Here is a 24,403-nt window from a genome sequence, read left to right as displayed (position 1 = left end):
AAGGCACAGCTAGTCATAGCAATGTACAGCTAGAATCTCAGTTCTCTGCGGGGTGAAGACAAGAGAATTCAAAGTTCAAGCCCAGCCTGGGTAACTTAGCAATTTAGCAAACCCACCTCAAAATTTAAAAGCTTAAAAAGATTGGGGATGTAACTTAGTACAAAAGTCTTATGTTCAACCCCTAGCACAGTGGGGTGGGAGGAACTATAGAGACAGAATGCACTGGACAGAAGCACAACAAGGCAGACTGGTTCTGAAGTGACTGAAACCTCAGAGAGAAGAAAGGCGAGGTGACAGCCAAGTCAAAACAGGGCTGAGAAGGAAAGAAGCTGGTGAGACGCAGCAGAGGTAATGGAATAAACAAGGAGGAGGCATCCTAAGGAGTGACCACCCATTGAAGAGAAATAAAAAGTGGACATCAGAAGACCAAGATAAACCGAATACAAATTTCACAATAAAGGCACGAGGGTGGAAGGGTGAAGAGTAGGAACCCCCCCCCAAAAAAAAAGGAAAACAAGAATAAAAATAGAATTTGGAGAATTCACCCAGGAAGAGATTATTTTAAACCATTTGAACAGGAAAAGGACAAGTCTTCAGTGAAAGCTAAGAGCCCTAAAAATTAGCTTCCCAGTCAGACTATCATGAAAGTTTTTAAAAGCTGCCACATACACGGCCACATTAATTTGGTGGCACTCGAAGGGCTCAGCACAGATTTCTTCTGTCATAAAAAATGCTTCCTTCCTGTTAAAAACAGTGACTAGTAGCCTTTACTGATGATCAATAACTCTTCACATATATTTATTAACGTGTTTATTTGCTTTAGCCAAAAAAGCAAAAGGGCTCTCTAATAAAGAAGAAAACAATCATCTTAAACCGCGTGCATAGAGTCATACAGTCATATAGTCAGGAACGCATCAGACGCCCAATGCAGATGGCAGATTGCCCAAGGCCTTGTTTTGGGACCAGGCCACGTTGGGAAGTTGATGGAATGGTTTCTTCCTCACAGGCAGAGGAGACGGCATCTGTCACTGCCCTGACTGTTTAGATTATTTACAAAATCTGCACCATAGAAATTCGAGGGAAACATGAAAACAGAAACGACAAACCAGCCTGATGGAGGACATCGCTGAACAGAGGGGGCTAAAGAGCTGGCCTACGAAACGTCGCGTTCTTATAGGGACTGTAGTCAAGGAAGCCGTCTGGAGCTGCCGCTGGTACTCTTCCACCTAACTGCATAGTTGCAGGACCAGGATCCCATCCCTAGCACGAAGTCCCTCATGCTGGCTGGCCCCTCCCACTAGCTGACCCCTCCCCCTGGCTGGCCCCTCCCACTAGCATGGCCCCTCCCATTGGCCTGGCCCTTCCCACTGGCCTTAACCCGAGAGCTCTCCCCACAGCAGAGCCAGGTGCCTCCCAGTGCAGAGCAAGCTTTGCTTTCCCAGGATACGATTCAGACTTCACCTCCTCTGCACGGCCCTCCCTCTTCAGTCTCTACATTCCTTCAGCGCTCAGTCTTCCCTGAGAACTCTTTTCTTTCACCGCCTGCCAAACACATGTGATCCATTGCCCCATTTAGATGGCCAACGAAAAAGCTGAGGAGGCATCTCCTATCTTCGTTTTCTACCTGTCCTCGGCCTAGGACCTTCCTCGGGAATTACTGAGTGAGAAGGATGAGGGCCCAGCAACAAACACCACTGAAAGGGACGTGGCCGGACTATTCCACTTCAGTATGCTTACAGGAGGGAAGGGAAGCCTCCCCTCCAAGTTCCTTTTTTTTTTTGTATCTGGAGTCAAACAGTAGCTTATGTGCAGTGAGAATTTATCAGAGAATGCAGTAGATATGGGTTCTTTTCCCCCTACCAAATGGAACTGTTTTCCTCTCTCTTTGATATCTCCCGATTTTAAAAATTGCCTGTTATCTGGCAACAATTCCAAGACTGGGTGGATTTTTCGGGCCGGTTTCTGAGCCTAGAAATCCGATTGTTGTCTCTGCTCACCCATTGTTTCTGACCAGATGTAGGGACCGAGTGGCTGCAGCGTGGGTGCGGTACGATCACTGCTGGGTGTGCACTGATAAACGAGACATGCATGGGCGTCACCCACGTGGAGACTGCAGTCACTGAATAAGGCAGATTTGTAAACAAGAAAACATTTAGGGAATGCAAATTGGCCAGGTTGTGTAATATGTGAGTACTATTGCAATATACCATTACAAAAATAATCCGAGACTACCAAGAGGATCCTTTTGAAGCTGGGCAGATCGGGGACACCTATTTCTCCCCTTTGATCTAACCCAGTGTGTAAAACACAGCCACTATTGTCTGGGTATCTTCACAGGTTACCCTGTTCGTGATCCAGATGAAATGTAGTGAGTCCGGGATAAACTGTCAAAGACTGTGCAGGACGCGAAGAGACAAAAACACTTAGTTGCCACCTCCTGTCACAAATATTCTGGTCCCCTGTGAACTTGTCTAATTAGATTGGCTTTTTCCAAGCTCATCCTTTTGGCCTTCTTTTTGGGGTGACTTTCATCTCCAGCTGCTTTGTTTTCCACTTTGATGAATCACCCAGCCAGAGGATGGAGAGTGTAAGTCATTACTTTCCTCATCTTTGCAGATAATTTGACACCGTACGTGGTCCTTTCACATGTTTCTTCTGTAGTTATGTCTTGGCAAAGGCAGGCTGCATTGTTTGCAGTTCTACTCTTGTTGCCAGCTTTTCCTCAAAAAATCAAAGAAAATAAGATGCAGGACGCATCAAGCCACAACTACTTGGCCCCCTGGCTGTGGGTTTTTTCTTATTTTCCTCCTTCTCCTCGCCTCTTCCTTCTCTTTCTTCCTCACCCTCTTTCTTCCCCCTTTTCCACTGTTGCTTCTGAGAAAACTCCCTGGAGATTCTCCCAGGACACTGTCTCTCTCCCATGCTGCTTGCAAACGTGTTAATCCCCTTCCTCTTTCACACCCCCAAAATTAAACATCCCCCCCCCAAAAAAAAACTCTTCTTCAAGGTGAGGCTGACTGGCTTAATCTCTGACAGGTTTTTCCTTCTGTTGACTAGGGAGGCAAAGAAAAATTAACTGTTCTGCAACATGCCCTCTAAGAATGCAAGGAGAGGAAGCCCTTAATCTAAACCAGCCCAGAATTCCAATGTCTTGGACACGTCCTACAACTCTACAAATTGCTAGAGCTAACCCCCCTAATAGCAAGAGAGAGTTGTTGGACTTCCAAAAGATAAATTAAGTTACCATTTGTTGCCCAGTGCAGCATTTATAGCAGGGCCAAGCCAGTCATTAAGGGCATGCAATTGTCCTTCTACTGAGCACAGATGAAAACTGAAAGCTGTTTACCAACATTCAACAATGACTAGACTAAAATATCAGCCTCGGCTCTGGAGTCAGAGGTAGACCTTGTTTTCTTGACATATGGGTTTGAATGCTTTCAATATAGTAAACATGACAGTGCAGTCAAGTTTTGACACTGTACCTGTCAGCTGCTTGTCAGTCATGTCTGAAATACCTCCTCTGAGTCCACAGATTAACCCAGGTCTATCTGTGGGAGGCACTGGATCTCTACTCTGGGACACAACGATTCAGTCATCTGGGGAAGCTCCCCCATTACTAGAAGAGCTAATGCGAGTAGAGGGAACTACAGGGAGAGTTTGGACCATCCCCAAAGTGGAACGCCAAACACCTAACTGAGTAACATTTTATTCAAGCTGCAAAATGGTTGCATCACGAATTGAGTTACGGTTCGGTAACAAATTTGAAAATGTTTAATTCCTCTTGCCACACACCCATAGCCAAAGGATGCTCTTCTCAGCAATCAGAGTACCTAATGGCTGTTCATATGAGCACAGTAGGGAACCACACATACAGAGTTGAACACTCAAATGGACTTTTTCTATCAATCTTGGAGTTTATCACATAATCTACCTACCTGACTAGATCAGTTAGACAAGTGTGTCTCCTTTCGTATTCCTTCCAGACCTGACCACAGGAGTCTGGCACTGCTCAGTGTAGGGACTAGATCGAAGTCTACGTATGTGTTGCTAAAGGCCTGTCTGCTATTTTGAAAAAACCAGGTAGAGAACTAGTAGTGATAATTGAGCCAGTACAGACACAAATGTGAGAAGTGTCAGAACCAAAAGGGAGTCACTTGTGTAAACCCTCTTACAAAAAAACAAAAGTGAATGAAGCCAGGGATTACGATGGAAGATCTCCCACATAATTGCCATAATTTCACAAAAGATGCCGCCAGAACCACATGCTCGGACAGAGGCGCCTGCAACCTCAGACCAAAGGAACCTCTGCAGTGACAGCTGTCCGATGATTACCTGTGCAGCCTAGGACAGATGCCACTGTTTTTCTGATAATTAAGTTTACTGGTACAACTTAGATATACATAGTGATCACATTTATCATAGGGAGATTGTAACTGTACACAATAGGTCTTAATTCTTATTCTTTCCCATTCCCCCTCCCCTTCCTTCAACCCTTTCTCCCCTCCTTACTTAACATTTTATCTCTTCTCATCTTTTTCTTTTTTCCTCCCCCCCCTCCAGTGCCCCATTCCATTTAAACATTTTCTTCCTATTTCACAATATCTATTATACATTTGGGCCCTTATTTACATTTGCAGTTTCTCACATCAGAGAAACAATGCAGTTTTTACACATGTGTCTGATTTATTTCACTTAAGAGTATGGTGTCAAGGTGCTTCATTTACCTAGAAATGTCTCAAGTTTATCCTTCTTTATGTCTGAGTTTCTTTCTCCGTTCACTGGTTGATGGGCATTTGGGCTGTTTCCAGGACTCCGCTATCACAAACTGTCGCTGTAAATATGGGTGTGTGTATATCTATTCCTGTGAAACAATGCTTTTCTTTCAGGAAGATATCGAGGGAGAGGATGGATAGCTGTGTCAAATGGAACCTCTAGTCCCAGTTTTTCGAGGTATCTCCACACTGATTTCCACAGTGGTTGCACCAGTCTACACTCTCACAAACAGTGGAAAGGGTTCATTTTTCCCACAGAGCCACCAGCATTTGTTATTGGTTGATTTCTTGATAGCAGCCATTCTTTGTGGGGTGAGGTGGAATCTCAGCTTTGTTTTAATTTGCATCTCTTGAATGACCACTGATATAGAACATTTTTTCATATATTTGTTTCTCATTTGTACTTCCTCATCTAAGAAGCGTATATTCATCTCAGATGCTCATTTTTACACTGGGTCTTTAAATGTGTGTGTGATTTTTTTTTTTGGTTTTTTATATATTCTAGATATTAGTCTTTGTCTGAGGAACAGCTGACAAAAATTTTTGCCCATTCTGTTGGTGGTCACTGCACTCCGTTGGTGATTTATTTTGCAGTATAAAAGCTTTTTAATAATATCCCAGTTATTGATTCTTTATAGTATTTCCCATGCAATTGGTTTTTGTTCATAAAGTCTTTGCCTACACCTATGTCTTCAAGAGTGCTACCTATTCTCTCTTAAAGCAGATTTAGGGTTTCTGTTTTAATTATTGTTTTAATAGTGTCTATTTTGATTTTGTTTTAGTTCATGGTGAGAGATATGGGTCTAGTTTTAGGCTTTGGCATGTGGAAAGCCAGTTTTTTCAGCACCATTTATTAAGAAGGTTATCTTACTTCCAGCGGAGGTGTTTGGATCCTTTCTCAAAGATCAGGTGGCTGAGCACATTAGGAGTTGTTTCTGCATCTTCTAATTTGTTCCATTGATTATAGGGTCTGGTAGTTTTATTTATTTATTTATTTATGGCCAGTACCACGCTGTTTTTATCACAGTAGCTCTGTAGTATAATTTCAAGTCAGGGATTGTGCTGCCCCCCTGCCTCATCCTTGTTGCCCAGAATTATTTTTGCTACTCTAGGCCTCCTCTGGTACCAAATGAATTTTGGGAATTTTTTTTCTAGTTCTGTGAGGTATGCAATTGGTATTTTGATTGGGATTGCATTAAATCTATATAAAAAGTTTATGAGTGTAGCCATTTTTACTATGTTGGTTCCTCCTACCCACACACAAAGTGTATCTTTCCATTTTCTGATAGCCTCATTGATCATCTTTTTTCAGAACACTGTAGTTTTCAATGTAAAGACCTTTTACTTCCTTTGTGAGACTGATTCATAAGTATTTTTTTTCAATGCTAGTTTTGGTTAGTTTTTTTTTTTAGACAGTGTCTCATTATGTGGTTGGGACTGCCCTTAGCCCAGGTTGGTCTCAAACTCCTAGCAATCCTCCTGCCTCAGCCTCCTGAGTGCTGAGATTAGAGGTATGTACCACCACACCCAGCTCGATGCTATTGCGAAAGGCATGGTTTCTCTAATTTCTCTCTCAGTAAGTTCATTATTTTTAAATTTTTATTTGTTTAAATGTTGACTTTTTACCCAGCTAAGTGAATGACCTTGGTTATTAAATCTAGAAGTCTTTTGGTGGAGTTTTGGGGATCTTCTATGTAGAGTATCATGTCATCTGCAAATAATAATAGTTTAACTTCTTCCTTTCCTATCTTTATTCCTTTTATTTCTTTCTCTTGACTAATTGCTCTGGCTAATGTTTCTAGAACCATATTGAATAAGAGTGGTGATAGCGGACATTCTGTCTTGCTCCTGATTTTAGAGAGCTTTCAGTTTTTGATCATTCAGTATGTTGGCTGTGGGTTTATCATAGATGGCTTTTATCAGATTAAGATAGACAATGTATCTATTTCAATTTTCTGCAGAATTTTTTTCATGAATGGGTGCTGGACTTTGTCAAATACTTTTTCTGTATCTATTGTGAGGATCATAATTGTCCTTGGCTCTGTTGATATGGTGTATTAAATATATTGATCTGCATATGTTAACCATCCCTGCATCCCTGGGATGAATCCTACTTGGTCATGGTTTATACTCTTGGTGATTTGCAGCATTCTGTTTGCCAGTACATCATTGAAGATTTTTGCATCTATGTTCATTAAGTAGATTAGCCTGTAGTTCTCTTTTTTGGCTGAATACATCTCTGGTTTTGCTGTCAGTGTAATACTTGCTTCCATGAATGACTTTAGGAGCATTGCTTCCCTTTTCAATTTCATTAAAGAGTTTTAGGAGTAATGGTATTAGATATTCTCTAAATTTCTTATAGAATTCAGCAGTGAATTTATCAGCATTCACTTGGGCTTTTCTTTGCTGGTAAGTAATTAAAAACTTAATTACACGTTCAATTTCATTGACTTATATTGGGTTATTTAGACTTTTTATTTCTTCTTGATTCAGCTTTGGTAATACATATGTATTCATATGTATCTAGGAATCTATCCATTTCTTCTGTTTTCCACCTTACTAGTATAGGTTCTCAAAGTAGGTATTGATGATCTGGATTTCCATAGGATCTGTTATGATTTCATGCTTTTCATTCCTAATTGCATGAATTTGAGTTTTTTCTTTTCTTTTTTTGATAAGGTTGATTAAGGGTTTATTGATTTTGTTTATTCTTTCAAAAAACCAACTCTTTGCTTCACTGATTCTTTGTATTATTTTCATAGTCTCAATTGCATTTATTTCTGGTCTGATCTTTATAATTTATTCACTCATATTAGCTTTGTCCTTGACTTGTTCTTCTTTTTCTAAAAGTTTGAGGTTCAACATTAGATTGCTTATTTGAGCTATCTCTGTTTTCCTGATGTGAGAGTTCACTGCTATACATTTCCCTCATAAGACTGCTTTCATTGTGTCCCATTAGTTCTGGTATGTTGTGCTAGCATTATCATTTAATTGCAAAAACTGTTAAATTTCATCTGTGACCCATTGGTTGGACAGGAGGGTGCTATTTAATTTCCATATGTTTATGGAGTTTTCATGGTTTCTTTTGCCATAATTTGCATGGAATAATTACAATTACTTTGCATTTACTTAAGTATGTTATATGAACTATCTGTAGCCTATTTTGGAGAATGTTCCATGTGTGCGTAAGGAGAATGTGTATTTTGATGTTGGGGGGTGGAACAGTCTGTAGACATCTACTAAGTCCATTTGTTCACAAGTTTGGTTCAGTTCTGATATTTCTTTGTTGATACTTGTCTATTTGTTGATCTATTTGTGAAGTAGGGTATTGAGGTCTCCCATTACAACTTACTTGATTTTTCATGTCCATTAATATTTATTTTACAGGGGCCAGGGATTTAGCTCAGTGGTTCTGCTGCCTGCTTCACAAGTACAAGATCCCAAGTTCAATCCCTGATACCAAAAAGAAAGAAATTTATTTTACAAAGGTGGGTGTGCTAGTATTTGGGGTGTGTGTGTGTGTGTGTGTGTGTATTTCTTCCTTTTAGATTTTTCGCTTACCAAGTACATAGTGAGCTTCGTCTCTTTTGATCAGTCTTGGCTTGAAGTTCACTTTGTCTGCAAATAGAATAGTACCCCTGATTTTTCTGGGTTCCTGTCACATAAAGTATTGTTTTTCATCCTTTGATTTTCAGTCCATGAAATTCTTTTTGAGTTAAATGCATTTCCTGTATGCAGAAAAATGTTGGATCTTGTTTCTTCATCCATTCTTCCAATCCTGTTTCTTTTGATTGGTGAATTGAGAACATTTAGATTTATGGTTATAAATTGTATGTGTGGCTTATCTGTTTAAATGTTTGCTTTGCCTGGTGGCTCCTTTCTATTGGTGTTCTTGGAATTGTAGCTTTCATTGTTGCTTTCTAAAATATCTTTCAGAACATTTTGTAGAGCTAGTTTGGTGGTCATGAATTTCTTAAGTTGTTCTTTGTCATGGAAGTATCTTACTTCTCCACTGGTTCTGAAAGATAGTTTTTCAGGGTACATCAATCTGAGTTGGAGGTTTTCTTTCAAAACTTGAAACAGTAAACTCCAAGCTCTCCTTGATTTAAGGGTTTGTGTTGAGAAGTCTGCTGTGATTCTGATGGACTTTCCTTTATAGGTGATTTGTTTCTTTTCTCTGACAGCTTTTAATATTCTGTTCTTGTGTTGAAGTTCTGGAATCTTATTTACTATATGCCTTGGTGTAGATTTATTTTGGTCATGGCTAATTGGAGTTTTATATGCCTCACTTATCTGTGTGTCAAATTCTTTTCCTATGCTTGTGAAGTTTTCTGCCATTATTTCTGTGAATAGGTTTTTTATGTTGTTTGCACTGACTTCTGCTTTTTTATCACTCTGATCAATCTGATGTTGTTTTCCTTGCATAATGTTGCAACTGTTGGATTGGTTTTTTTCAAGGTCTTTGGCAATTTTTAAGAGATCTCTCTTTTTGTGATCACTAACCACAATCCTGTCTTCTATGTATGATATTTGTCTTTTTTGTTCATTTGGTTTTTCAATTTTTAATTGGAATTTTTAATTTCTTGGATATCCATTTAAATCTGTTTCATGGATTCCATTTCTTTCCTATTGGGCATTCATGGTTTCCATCATTTTTCTAAGCTCCTTTATTTTTGTCTATGTCTACTTTAGATTTTCTCAGCATGTCTTTCATTATAATAATCTTTTTTTTTTTAACCTGAGAGATTATTTTTCCTCTGATTTTGTCTATAGTCTCAACTATCCATTTATTTACTTCTGCTACTATCAGTTCAGAAACTTCAAGTGAGTGGCTTCTAGTTTCCTCTATCTCATTGTTCCCTAGATTTGTCCTGAGTGGGCTGGAGGTCTGGGGTTGCATTTTGCATCTGCATCTTGTCATTTCTTGTTTCTTTAATTTTAATTTGTTTTCTCTGTTGATGCTTGTAAATTTTGTGTGGTAGAAAGCTTTATCATTAGTATTGAGGCCTCCCTAGGAAGTGTCTATTTCTCAGATGTCATCTAGGTGTAGCTGAATCTTTATATTTGTGTCTATTCCAAGATTCTACTTTCCCAATTTAATAAGAATGAGAAGTTTCTATTAGGCTCAGCCCTCAGTTCTTTTGGTACTGGACTATAGCAATGATTATGACCCTAGATAATCACAGTGTTGTCATACAAGGGAGAACAACTGATTACAACAGGCATGACATCCTGGTTAAAAGAGTACAATTAGTAATAACAATAGCATTAAGCATAGCCTAAAACTGACAAACGGTGGTATTTGTTAATTTGGTACCTTTAACCATAGGAGCAAGAGCTACAGATATATAGCAAATTCCAATGTAAACCAGGAACTTGAATGCAGTGAGTTTTCCCTTAGTTGAGTGATTTTACTCTGTGAGGGGGGGAGTTTCGAGCAAAAAGAGTCTAAACAGAGAGATAAATGAAGAGAAATATAGTAGAAGGAAGGTTGAAGTGTAAAGGATTATCACCCAAGCTTTGGGAAACTGGAGAAGAGGACAAGAGAGAAAGAATAAAGGAGAAAAAAAAGAATACTGAAGCAAATCAGAAAGACTAGAGACTATGTTCACTCACATGAAAATATCAAAAAATAAAGAAAGACAGTTGAGGAAATAGAGAAACAAGACAAACAAAACAAACACTAAAAGTAAAAACCTAAAACAACCCTCTTTAAAAAAAAAAAAATCCCAGGCAGAAAAAGGAAAATGAAACAAAGAAAATAAAACAAACAAACAAAATAATAAAATTCCTCTAATGTCCACAATTCTATGTTAGTGTCCAAGTCAGAGCCCACAACAGTGTTGGGAAACCCTGCCAAGTCTTCAGTAGGATTAGTGATGGGTGTGGGGCTGGGCCCAGTCGTCAGCCAGGAAATTTCTTCATGTCACTTGGTGGGCCACCCATATCTCCTTACCCTGTTTGTCTCTGTGTCACTCTTCCAGTGCTGTGACAGCACCCTAGACAGTGACAGGTGGAGGCTACTTCCAGTCCCATGTCCAGTTGGCCCTTCCACGTCACTGCACAGCTCCACTGGCATGTCTCTCTCTGCTCTCACACCACTTCTCAGAGGGCAGGAAGAGCAGTATTGGAGACACACTGCCGCCACCTCCACCACAGTCAGACCAAGGCTGCTCGGTCTGCTGCAATCTCCTGTCTATCTCGGGGAGTGCTGACTTGTCAATGAGTCAGCCCAAGACTCCATGCCACTCATGTTATTAATTCTCATGGCCAAGGATTGTTGTTTCAAAACACTTGAAACATGTTTTCCTTAAAATACCCGCTTGTCGTGATCTCTTTAAACATACCCAAGTTTGCTTGGGCATGTATATTCCACTGCAATGCTGTGCTGTTACCATGTCAATACTCTGCTATTCCCAAACTCTTCAGCATTATTCATTATTATATTATTATAACACTCATTATTCTTTAGCGAATCTCCCTCTGATTTTTTAGGTGGAAACTTCTAATCTCAGGTCACTGTAATCTTTTCTTGTTCTTCACCTGAAATTCACAGCCAATAAAGAAAGGCCAGAACTATAGGTCGTAAAATATGAGTAGAGAGCATAGTAATGGTGGCCAATGCCATCTGGGATTTAGGTCTTATTTTCTCTTGACATAACGTGGGTCATATTTTTCTCTGCTGTGTGTAGAATTCTGTTTCCCCAAAAGTTATGATGAAGTCCTAATCCCTTGTACTTGCAAAAAATGACCTCATTTTGGAAAAGGGCCTCTACAGGTGTAATCTCTTTAGGATGAGGTCATACTCTATGGAGTTGGGCCTTCATGTAGTGACTTATATTCCTGTAAGAGGAAAATTGAAACACAGAGGCATATGTAGGGAAGAAGGCCAGGTGAAGACAGAAGCAGAGATTGGAGTACTACATCTACAAGCCAACAAATGTCAAAATGGCCCAAATCTCCAGAAGCAACAAAAAGGAAAGAACAATTCTAGAACCTCAGAGGAAGCATGGCCCTGCTTATATCTTCACTTTGGATGTCTAGCTGCTATTAAAATGTCTAGAACTATGAGAAAATAAATTTCTGTCATTGTAAGCCACCCCAGAACTTCGTGGTAGCAGCCCTAGGAAACTAATGCAGCCAGATTTTCATTTTTTGTTCCATTCTAGTGACTCAACTTCTACTATGTTTGCCCATTGATATTTGAAGTAACTTTTTTTTTAATTTAAAAAGCTGTTTCTGGAAATGGCAGTTTTCACTGATGACTCTGCAATGGAATATTTGCACACCACGGGAAAAGAAAGGATACACTTGTGTCTGCATTTTAATGCACAGCTCCTGCCAAAATAAAATGAATGTCCAGCAGTGATAGAATGGTTAAATTGGGATTAACTCTAGGGCAGAAAAAAAATCAGAGACTGAGCTGTCCAACAGCATCATTCCCTGGAGTAAGCAGACACAACTCTAAGATAGGGGAGGTCACGGAGATCCCCAGGGGGCTCCTCCATGAGCTGCTCCCAATGGGCCTCCCCGAATGTCAGGGAAATGTTGGTGGGCTGGCAGACAGAAGCCACTGCATTTGAGTGCTCCTCAAAACATGGTCCCATCTCTTTAGGGTGACAGTGAAGACTCAACATAATAATATAGTATCTACTCTACACTGAGAGATCAATAAAGAGAAATTACTATCACTAACTATAAGATACCTAAAAGTGTTTTAGAATAATTCCTCTGAATCTCTTGTGACAGAAGGCAAACTTTAGAAAACATGATATATATCTCCAGAAGGATTTATTGATACCCAAAATAATCTCCCACATTCCTGTATTCTGGCTACAAATCTGTATACTTCTCCCCAAATAATCACAGCCACATTCACCCTGACTTACACTGACATAGCAACATTAACAGCAAGTGACCTGTTGATCATGACCTGAGTGCAGGTTTCGCTATCAGAAACCAATCAGCTGGGAAATCTGTTGCTTCAAGGCTTAAGGCTGAGCCACTGTCACATTTTAGCTAGGCACATTTTTCATGGTCACCAGATTATCCCCTAAATTAGTTGATACCTATAGGAACTAAATTTTAAGTAGAATAATGAAGTTTTGTGGAAATGGTTGTTGGAATTAAGGCACAAGTACTATGTTTGAGTGTGACTGGCTTTAGAGATAGCATCTGTAAGGATTAGTTGGTCACATGGCCAAGTGTAACTTGTTCGTTGATTGCCTGTGTGCTCTGGACAAGACAGTACATAGGTGGCATGGTAAATCAAACCCCTAGTCATCTCCCTGGGCCTCTCTGACTGGGCAAGATAGATTGGGCACTTCTGGGAGCTCAAAGACCACCAGAAGCTATCTTTTGCTACCTCTCTGTTATCCTTGAGCCATACCTTTGCCTGCAGTGGTGAGAATCCTTTCCCTCCCTCCCCTGGGCTGGAGACCTTCTCCCACCTCACTGTAGGGCCATTTGTTTTACTTACACAAGGTGAATGTGAGACCTCTGAATAGCAAACCACAGAGAAAAAGTATACACACTCTTGCTATTAATTACCAAGCACGGAGACAGGAGAACAGGCAGTAGGGTCAAGTGGAAAGCAAGTATGGAATATTGACTTCTCCAAATTGTTTGGCAGCATGAAGTTTAATGTTATGGATGTATTATGTAATGTTTTGTTTTGAAATAATTTACAGGTTCTCTAGAGGAATAGAATCAAGAGAAAATATGTGTACAGTTGTACAAGTGGATTTAGTAGGTAAGCTTGCAGGATCAGAGGCAGAAGAATCTGTCGATGCTCCAGAGAGCTGGCAGACCCTAGCAGCTTAGCCCAGGATAATTGAAGTCACAGAACAAGAGGGATCAAAGATGCAGGGCAAGCAGGGAAGCCCTGAAAGCTCACAGTAGAGTCACCAGTCTGCATTGAAAGCTGAAGAAACCGGAGATTCATCTCCAAAGACTATGGCAAAGACAGGAGTGCTTCCAAAATGGCCACACTTCCCTCTTTCCCTTTTTATACTTTCTAGGCTACAAGCCTATTGGTTGGTGTCACCTGTATCTGGGGTGAGTCATCTTTCCTCAGTTTGCTGCCCTCCATGTCAGTCATGACACACCCAGACACACCCAGAACTGTGCTTTATGATCTGTTGGGCATTCCTTATCTACCCAAGTTGTCATATCATGAGTAACAGTCACACCAATTAGATAGAAGCTGTAAGAATAATACAACATGCACTCGACGTACCTTTTACCCTGAGAGTTACTATCTTGTCCCATTTGCATTATCACTTTCTCCCTGTGTGTGTCTGTGTGTGCATGTGTATGTACAATTAGCCCTCCACACTGTGAGCTCTGCACCATGGATTCAAACAACTTCAGGATTCAGATTGAAAATATTCTTTAAAAAATATCATGCCTTTCCCAGACATGTACAGGCCGTTTTTCCTTAGCAGTATTCCCTAAACAATATAGTACAACAACTATTTATAAAGCTGTTTACTATGTATTAGGTATTATAAGTAATCCAGAAATAATTTAAAGTATAAAGCAGGTTTATGTAGGTTCTGTACAAACATTACACCACTTATATAAGGGACTTGCACATCAAGGATTTTGGTATCGATAGAAAAAGGAGGACACCTGGAACCAATCTCCCAAGGATGACTCTGTATTCCTGTCTGTGTATCTGGATATACGTGTGTACATGCATCTGTGTATTCTTTTATGAGGCATTAAGTTTACTGGTACATTTTAGGTATACAGTAGAGCTATATTCCTCAGTGGGATCTTGTACCTTTACATGACAACGTATCTTGGTTCTTATTTTTTTCTCCATTCCCCAGCCCTCCCTTCACCCCCTCCCCTCTACCCTGTTTACAAAGATATTGTTTCCATGTTTTTCTTTTTCTCATATTTTTTTCTCTTGCCTTCTAACCTTTCCCCTACCCCTCCCACTTCCCCTACTCTTTTAGACCTCTTCTTCCTATTTCACAATATCAACCATACATTTTGATCCTTATTTACATTTACTTTTGCATACCAGAGAAAATATTCAGTATTTACACGTGTCTTAATTAATTTCACTCAAGAGTATGGCCTCAATGTGCATCCACCTAGTTATAAATGTCTCTAGTTTCTTGTTCTTTATGGCTGAGTAGTACTCCATTTCATATTAAAAAAAAAAAATCTTCTTTACCCAGTCTCCAGTTGATGGGCATTTAGGCTGTTTCCAAATTTTAGCTATTACAAACTGTGCCACTATAAACATGGGTGAGCACATATCACTGTGATATGATTGTTTTAATTCTTTTTGGAAGATACCCAGCAGAGGAATATCTGGGTCAAATAGGACCTCTAATCCTAGTTGTTTGAGGTATCTCCATATTGATTTCCACAGTGGTTGCACCAGTCTGCACTCCTACCAATAATGAAGAAGGGTTCCTTTCATTCCCACAACCCCACCAGCATTTGTTATTGATTTCTTGATAGCAGCTGTTCTTTCTGGAGTGAGGTGGAATCTCAGTGTTTTTTCATCTGTATCTGTTGAATGACCAGTGATGCTGAACATTTTTTCATGTGTTTTTCTGCTTTTACTTCTTTGTCTGAGAAATGTCTATTCATTTCAGATGCCCATTTTTGAATTGGGTCTTTACATCCTCCAGTGAGGGTGGTTGGCTCTTTTGTCAAAGGTGAGGTGGCTGAGTGTGTCTGGAGTTGTTTCTGCATCTTCTGATTTGTTCCACTGATCCTTGGGTCTGTTTCTTTGCCAGTACCATACTGTTATTACAGTGGCTTTGTAGTATAGTTGGGGACTGGGATACCCGCTCCCATGTCTCTGTTACCTCGAAAGGCTTTTGCTATTCTAGGTATCTTCAGATTCCAAATGAATTTTTGTATTGTTTTCTCTAGTTCAGTAAAAAATATACTGTTGGGATTTCAATCAGGATTGCACTGAATCTATACAGCAGTGTTGGAAGTATGGTCATTTTCACTGTATTGGTTCTTTCTACCCAGAAACAAGGGATGTCCTTCCATTTTCTTTTATACTCTTCTATGTCTTTTTCAGAGAATTGTAATTCTCAACGTAGAGGTCTTTTGCTCCTTTTGTTAGACTGATTCCTAAGTTATTTTTTATGCTATTGTGAAAGGGATTGTTTCCCTAATTTCACTCTCAGTGAGTCTGTTACTTGTGTAGAAGAATGCTATTGATTTCTGAGTGTTGACCTGTATCCAGCTGTTTGAGAGTAACTTGAAGGCCTTATGTACCTTCAAAACCAATAACAGCACTTATGTTACCCCTTAATACTTCAGAGTGTGTTTCTTTGGAATAAGGACATTCTCTTAAATAACCATAAAACCATGTGCAAAACAAGATTATTTAAATGTGATGTAATTCTATATCCACGGCCCACTTTTTAAAGTTTACCATATGTCCCTGAGTGCAGTGTGTAGCCAGGGCCTAGTCCAGGAATACACACTGCATCTGATCTCGTCTCCTTAGTGTCCTTCAGTTGGGAACACTTTCTTCTCCGGCTTCGTTTTTGCTGACCTTTACAGGTTAGAAGATATCAGGCCAGATATTTTACAAGTGTGCCTCAAAGCAACTCCTGATTTGGCGCTAATCTATGAAACAATGGGATCAACTACTGTTTGTTCATCACTAGCATCAGATTCTGCCTTTAGAGAGGTGTGTTAGAATGACAGCACACACTTCTTGGCACATCATACTGGAGGAGGACATGCCATTATCCTGTAATCCACAATACTGACTTCAACCTCTCAGGTACCATGGTGCCCTCCAGATCTCTTCATTGTAAACTATTTTTCTCTATGCAATTAATTGGGGGGGGGCATCATGATCGTGAAAGGATATTGTTCCTTATCAAATTTCATCCAAGAGTTTTACCATCTGTTGTTGCTTTTCCAACTCTAATAGTCCTTCTATATTTATCACATGGCATTCAACTTTATTATTCTTATGGATTCTGTAATTATTACTCCATCATCTGTTTGTCTTAGTTATTTACTTGCTTAATGTGGTTTCACTTTTATATTTTTATTCCAACAATTATAACTTTTCAAGTAATCCAGGAATTATTTGGATTGTTTTGGTTTATTTCTAAAATCACTTTACTGAAGTACAATTAAAATAAAAATCTGTACATATCTAATATATCAACCTTGATGAGTTTGGAGGTAAGTGTTCACCCATCACTACAGTTACTGTGACTAACTTATTGATCATCTCCATATTTTCCTTCTGGACTTTCTTTACTTTTTTAATATATGATATCAGACAAAGTCTGCTGTAGGAAGATTATCTTCTTAGAAAATTTTTGCATATACAGTAAATCATTGTTAACTATAAAGTCTATATGAGACAGCTGATTTCCAAAATTCATTCCTTTTATTTTTATTTTTATCAGTATAAATCAGATTTTTATTTTATTCAATTTCTTAAAATTTATCACTGATTAGTCATTACTATGCTTAAATTGACCCAAACTGGCCAGTGGGAGCTTCTTCAAACTAACAGCCACACCCTTTTTATATGACTGCATTAATCTTTGAGCATTTCCAGCAAAAGGAGAAGTTTGTAAGTAATTTTAACAAAATGGTTACAGTAGTATTAGCTATAGCCACAAAAAACACCTCTGCAGGCCATGTCTTGGAAGATTCGTGGATGGAAGGGAGGATGACTATGTCTAAAAAGCTGTGGACAAGTGTTTGGTGACAGGGGCCTCTGCATGGGCCTAGGGATTGGGATCTAGTGTGTAGAAGGAAAATGAACGTATTCTGTCTATTCCTTATGAAAGCACCTTTGAATGCTCTGTCACACCCCGGTAACAATTACTCCCACTATCCAGGATACATGTGGGAAAGAAAACATCAGATTCAAACATAACACAGACACAGTGCCCGTGCTTCAACCACCACAGAGCACGGACTGTGTTTACAGCAGACATCTCTAAATCCGCAGTTAGGACAAGAGGCCACAACGCAGCACACCAAGAGCTTTCAGAGTGGACCGTACATGAGGCCTCCGATATTGGTAACTGGTGCACAAGTGTGACAGGATGGAAAGACATGAGCCCTGAAGGAAAGGTCAGTAGAAGTTTGCCTTTCAATCTTAAAATTTAAATTCTCATTCTTTCATCACAAAGGATTAAGGGAGTTAAATTGTTCTTCATTCACTAAGAAAAATATTCAAGATTTATTTTAACCTCAAATTCCTCCTTAAACCTTAGAGGAAAATTGATGGCGTGAGGGGAGGATCTAATTCTATTGCAATTCTCTTGTCTTAAGATCACATTTTTCTAGCAGATTACATGATTACAGTGTATTAATCATAATAAAGATGAACTACATCTTCTCTTATTTGGAGACAACAGCATGATTAGAGCTCAGTCCTGGAAAGTTGAGAGTCGTCCATAATGAAAGGAAAATGGAAGTCTTAGATTCAACTAGAAAATCAAATACCATGAACTGTAAAGAAACTGCTTCCGGGACTTCACATATGACCTTAAACCTGAGTTTTCCAGATACAGACCTTATCTCTGCAAGTGGGGAAACACAAAGGCCCAAATGCACACACAGGATGACAGACTTGAAAGAGGAATAAATTATACCCATAATCACCTTGATTTAATCTTTGAAACACGGTTACACTGAGCAAATGAAGTAAGGCCAAATATTTCCACACCTACTTCATAACAAAGTGAGCCCTTTTATTTTTGCAACAGACATTAATTTTATGGTTTGGTTAGGCTCCACCACTCTCACCTCCCCACTTACAGAATAATTTCCCTTCCACTAAAACAGAGAAGGGCAGTTAGCATGAAGAGAAGCAGGAGACCATGCAAATGATGCAGTCCAAACTCACCACACTTTCATTACCTTCTGCTGTTGGGAAATGTGGTGGCTTTCAAAGCAAATTAGAAGTACATATATTAGTGTGTGGAAAGTTAGCCTTCACAGAATACTGAGGAAGTCTCCTGGCACACAAAAGGTGCCCGATAAAGCGTGCTCCAGACCAGGGCTGTAAATTAACTATTTGAGAATGTCATCCAAAAGGAAAAAAAATGAAGACAAATAGTTGGCAAAAATACAGCTGAATCATGAAACTGTACACCAGGCTGCCAAGTCTCAAAGAATACTCTTAGGTGCAATTTACTAAACCAACTAAATAAGAGGCAGCCATAAATTACAGATGAATGCAGATGTTGGTGGACGCTAGAGTCACCTCTAAGCCTATTAAAATTTTAAACACTCGGGTGTCTATAGCCTGAAAAGCTGAAAATAACATGGTGGAGAGCAGCCTGCAAAAGACTAGTGTAGGGGACAGTCTGCTTAGGGAGGTGTGGGAGTTCCTGCTGCACAGTGTACCTAGGAGAGTACCTCAGAAAACAAAATAAATTCCTGTGGAATCTCACATGTGCCAGTAGAGAGTGCAACCTTCTCTAAGTTCAAATGTGCCGGCAGGTGTACTGAAGTCACAGAGCTTTCACTGGTTTTTAGGAGCACTGCATTGGGGTTTCTTTAAACTCAACTGCATTAAGCTAAGATGGGAGGGAATTGAGTACGAATGTTAGGTTAGAAATCTGACTGCCCCACTTCCACCCCAAGGTGAGGCTCCATCACAAGACTGAGAGGCAGACACTGTTTTCATAGCTTGTGGACCCTCCCTCAGCTCTGCATCTTTTTAGACACAAAGACATGGCCGATGGCAGCCCCACCTTGGGGACATACGCAAAGGGGTGATCACATGTTAATATGGGAAGCCAGAGCTCTGAGTGGGGACAGACTTGTTTTGCTGAAACAGTCTGCTCTTAAGAACGAACTAGGAGTCCCACCAGAACTCCATTAGTTTCCTCCATGGGCAGCACATCTCACTAGGCCCCACCTATTTAAGGTCCTGCCACTTATCATCATGTTGGGATCAAAATTCCAGTATGGAGGACCTATATTCAAACCTACCAGCTCTGTTTCCTGGAGACATTCTGTTTCCTTGAGAATAGGAAGAAGGATGATTTTGACCCATATTTGTACTGCATTTAATAATGTACAGAGAGCTAGTTTAGACCTGTAAAGCTCCAACTCTTCTGCAAAAGTGTTGAATACCTTCTGTTCTGAAATATGTATCACAAAACCCAAAATGTAACTCTAAATGCTGCCTAAAGTTTTTTCCAGTGGTGAAATTATGATATATTACTCGGTTGTCTTGAGATGATGATCAGGTAGAGAAGAAGATGGTCAAAAGCTGATGATCTGGAATGTTAACTGCCTTGGTAATGAACACCATCCATGCAGATGCAAAATGCCTAAACCCTTTCCTTTTAAAAGTCTAAGCTGGGGCTGGGGATTTAGCTCAGAATGAATGAATGAATGTCTAGGCTTGCCCTCTGCATGCCAGGTTGATATGATGGGAAGATGCCCTCTTCCTCAAAGCTGCTAACTGAAAACCAAATAACCCAGTAAAAAAGACATGCAAAGCAAATAAAATTAGATAATCATAAAAAATGAGGCAATCATAAAAAAGTATTCTCCTGTATAAAGCAAATTTCTCCAGAGAAACAGAACCAATGAGATAAGTGTACAAGTAGCAATATATTTAAGGAATTAAGTCAAGTGATTATGATAGGCAGCCAGTCCAAAATCTCCAAGGTGGGCACAGAGGCTGGAGACCAAGCAAGGGCTGATGCTGCAGAGCAAGCTCAAAGGTTCCTGCTAACAGGATTTCTTCTTGCTTAAGAAGAAGTTAGTCTTGTGTTTTATTCAGATCTTTGACTGATTGGGTGAGACCCACTCACTTTGAGGTCAATCTACTTTGCTCACTCTACCAATTTAAATGTTTGTTAACTGCAGAGGGGTAAAGGGCAGAGTGATGACTGACAGCAAAATTCAGCCTCTCCAAGATCTAGAATCCAAGCACTAGAAAATAACAACTTGGTAAAGAAAAAAAAGAGAAGTAGATAATCAGGACTCAGGAAGGGACTGACAAGAAAATTAGAAGCTACAGAGAAGTTGAAGAGATGGACCATAGTGCAGAAAAAAAAATGAAAAAATCTGGACTCTTTCCTGGGCCCATATCTTGTGGGGAAGATAAGGTGAATCCTCAGAAGGACCGTAAGAACCCAGAGCTGATAGCTCCAGGAAGAAACAGCAGTGGGTTGGGCCAGCAGCGTGTGCCCCTGGCTCTTTTGAGCTATAAAAACAGCATGGGATTTTACTCTGAGGAGACTTTTTCCACACTGCAGGCAACCTGTCATTGTACCCATCATGTCTGTCTGTGAGAGTGCTTAATCAGGCAACATTCCAAGGAAGGGATTGGTTATTTAAATCTGAGACTCAGAACAACTAATAAGCAAATTCACTTCAGGACTCCTAAGGTTAACCTCCCACAGTGACTGGGTGAGAGACAGCCAAAAAGACAGCTGCAGACAGGAAACAGGCTAGAAAGGATCCACTGAGAAGTTTAAACTCAGGCCAGGAAGAACATGGGCTCTAACCCTGTGGTGAGAAGCCAGGCCTGGATTGAGCTGTGCTCAGGAAGGAGAGGGTCTGAAGGTGCTGGAATTAAGGACTTGAGCTCTTACCTTGTTGCCTGCATACAGAACAGATCTAAGGTCAATTGTGTTTCCTATCTACCATCATGAGCAAAGACATGCCCCAGAATAGACATTAACACATCGTGGGATAAACAGAGGCCTCTGGAAAATTTAGAAAGGACACCTCACAAACCCACAACCAGTAAGGCTAGGTGTAGAAATCCATGGCTTGCTGGACTCCAAACCCAGATCACTGAAGGAAACCACTAATTCAAAAATAAACAGAAAAAAATTTTTTCTGTCTTTACACTCATTTCCTTTTTTCTTTCCACTTTCTTCTTCATTGGTTTCTCGTAGTTTGGAGAAGTTTCCTTTGTCCTTTTTCCCTTTTGTTTCTTTCTTCTTTTTCTTATTTCTCTTTTCTTTTTAGTTTTTGCTTTCAATGTTTTATATTTTAATTCACATTAATTCTTTTTTCTCCCTTTTTAATGTTCTACTCATTTGCTCTTTATCTATTACCCTTATTAGTTCCATATTCTTCTATGTCTTTAATACGATACTTTGTGCCATTTTTCTGTCATTCTTCTCATCTCCCATTGTCCACTGTGTAATTTTTCAAATCTTTCTTCTTGCATTCTCCCATGCCCAACCCACCACTTCATTGACAGTGTTACCATTAAAGTTTATTAATCTTTAGATAGTTAACACTGTTTTTACTGTTGAACTCTTCTATCATTAGTGGAGGTATAGTTGTCACATTTATTGGATATTTGCTATGCATCAATATTTGGTTTGTTTTAGTGTTTATACTGTAACCATAGATTTATTTTCTGTAGTTAAAGGAAGATACCATTCGCATTTATAATATATCAATATCCAGCTAGCCTCAGATGATATTACATTGCTGATTTACTTGATATTGCCAGGGTTGCATAGCTGTTGTTATTAACAGGTTTTCTCTCTAAGCAAATACCGGGTTTACCTTTGTGACATTAACAATACTGCAGTCCATTCCAAAATAACAGAGTAGTCACACTGAATCCTCCCCTTCCAAATTAATAGAAGTGATTGGATTTTGGGATAGAGATAAAGATCTAGTCAGCCATGCCCAGAGAACATTACCAAAAAGCAGACTAACTAAAGAGATCTCCATACTAGCAACAGTCTTTCTACTATTAGTGACCACAAATCTATGCACAAAAATAAAAGAAATGCTATAAAAACATAAGAAAATAAGACATACAATGCCTCCTGAAATCTCAACTCCCTCATGGCCAATCCATGGGGCATGCAAAGACAAAAAAACCAAAAACCACACAGCCAAGTTATTTGAAAGGATAACAGAGGAAAGTAAAAAACAGATTAACAAGGTGCTCAGCAGACTGAAAGAAGATATAACTAAATGGATAAGAGATGAATAAATGAAATGATCATGGGGCTTATAGAAGACACAAATAAAAAACTAGCTAACAAAACGATGCAAAACATGAATGAGAAGTTGAGCAAAGAATTCATCCATGAAGAGATTTCAAACAGAAATCACGGAGCTTAAGAATTATATTGAAAGTATGGGTAGCAGAAACAAGCAATGTGAGAACAGAATATTAGAATTAGAAGACAGAAATTCTTTCAAAGACCAATTATTCACAGATATCTTAAAAACAGTAAGATAATATTAAAAAATAGATTTAACAGCTACTAGATGACACACAAAAAAAACCTACCTAACATTAATTGGAATAACTCAAAAATCAAAAGACAGCACAAAGGGCATAAAAAAACAGTTTGCAAAAATAATAGTGGAAAACCTTCCAAATATACGGAAAGAAAAAGTTAAACACAAAGATAAGTGAGTCATACAGCATTCCAAATAGTCACAATGAGAAAAGATCCTCTCCACAACACATCATAGTCAAAATCCTAAAAATGTAACACAAGAACAGAATCTTTAAAGGGGTTAGAGAAAAGCAAGGAATCACATATAAAGGAAACCCCTTTAAAATTACAGAAGACTTCTAAACACAACACTTAAAGACTAGAAGATCCTGGAGTAAAGTGTTTCAAGCCCTAAAAGAAAACAATTTCCAACTCAGGCAATATATCCTGCAAAACTACCTTTCAAAATTGATGGATAAATAAGATACTTTCATGATGAAGAGCACCTAAGGACCACAAAACAAGCACTACAAAAAATTCTCAATGATACCCTGAAAGAGACAATGAATCAGAGCGAGGTAGGGTGAGCAATTAAGTGGAAGGGGAGGATAGGGTATCAACAACAGGAAAATATGACAATGACAAGTATACGTCAATAGCTATCAGTAATAATTTTCAGTGTTAATGATCTTAATTCCCCAATCAAAAGACACAGACTGGCAGAATGCATCAAGAAACAAAATCCAACACTATGCTATATACAAGAGACACATTCAACTACCACCCAAAAAAAAAACCTCAAAAACTAAAAATCAAAGAATGGAAAATAATATTCCATAAACCAAGACATACAAAAAAAGCAAGTATAGCTATCTTATCTACAGACAAATGAACTTGAAGCCAAAAATAATAAAAAGAGACAAAGGTCACTACATACTGGTTAAGGGAATAATCCAACAGGAAGTGGTAGCAATTAAAATATATATGCCCTCAACTATGGTGCATCAAACTTTATAAAACAAGCACTAGTGGAAATAAAAGATCAAAGAGACATAAACACAATTGTAGTGGGAGAATTCAGTGCCTGACTATCACAAACAGATAGATCAATTAGACAAAAACTCTAAAGAAAATATCAGAGTTGAACAAAGCTTTTGAAAAAATTGAACTTAATAGATATCAACAGAGTGTTTCATCCATCAACAACAGAGTAAACACTCTTTTCAGCAATATAAGGAACTTTCTCCAAAACAGATCACATACCAGCCAATATATCAACCTTAAATAAATGCAATACAATTTAAGTTGTACCATGCATATTATCAGACATAGGAGAATGAAGTTAGAAATCAACAACCATGGGGCCGGGGATTTAGCTCAGCAGTTCGGTGGCCTGCCTTGCAAGCGCAAGGACCTGAGTTCAATCCCCGGTAC

Source organism: Fukomys damarensis, unplaced genomic scaffold (assembly GCF_012274545.1).
Source record: "Fukomys damarensis isolate Sample0158 unplaced genomic scaffold, DMR_v1.0_HiC HiC_scaffold_38, whole genome shotgun sequence".
In the NCBI taxonomy this organism is placed as follows: Eukaryota; Metazoa; Chordata; class Mammalia; order Rodentia; family Bathyergidae; genus Fukomys; species Fukomys damarensis.
This window is presented reverse-complemented; position numbering follows the sequence as displayed.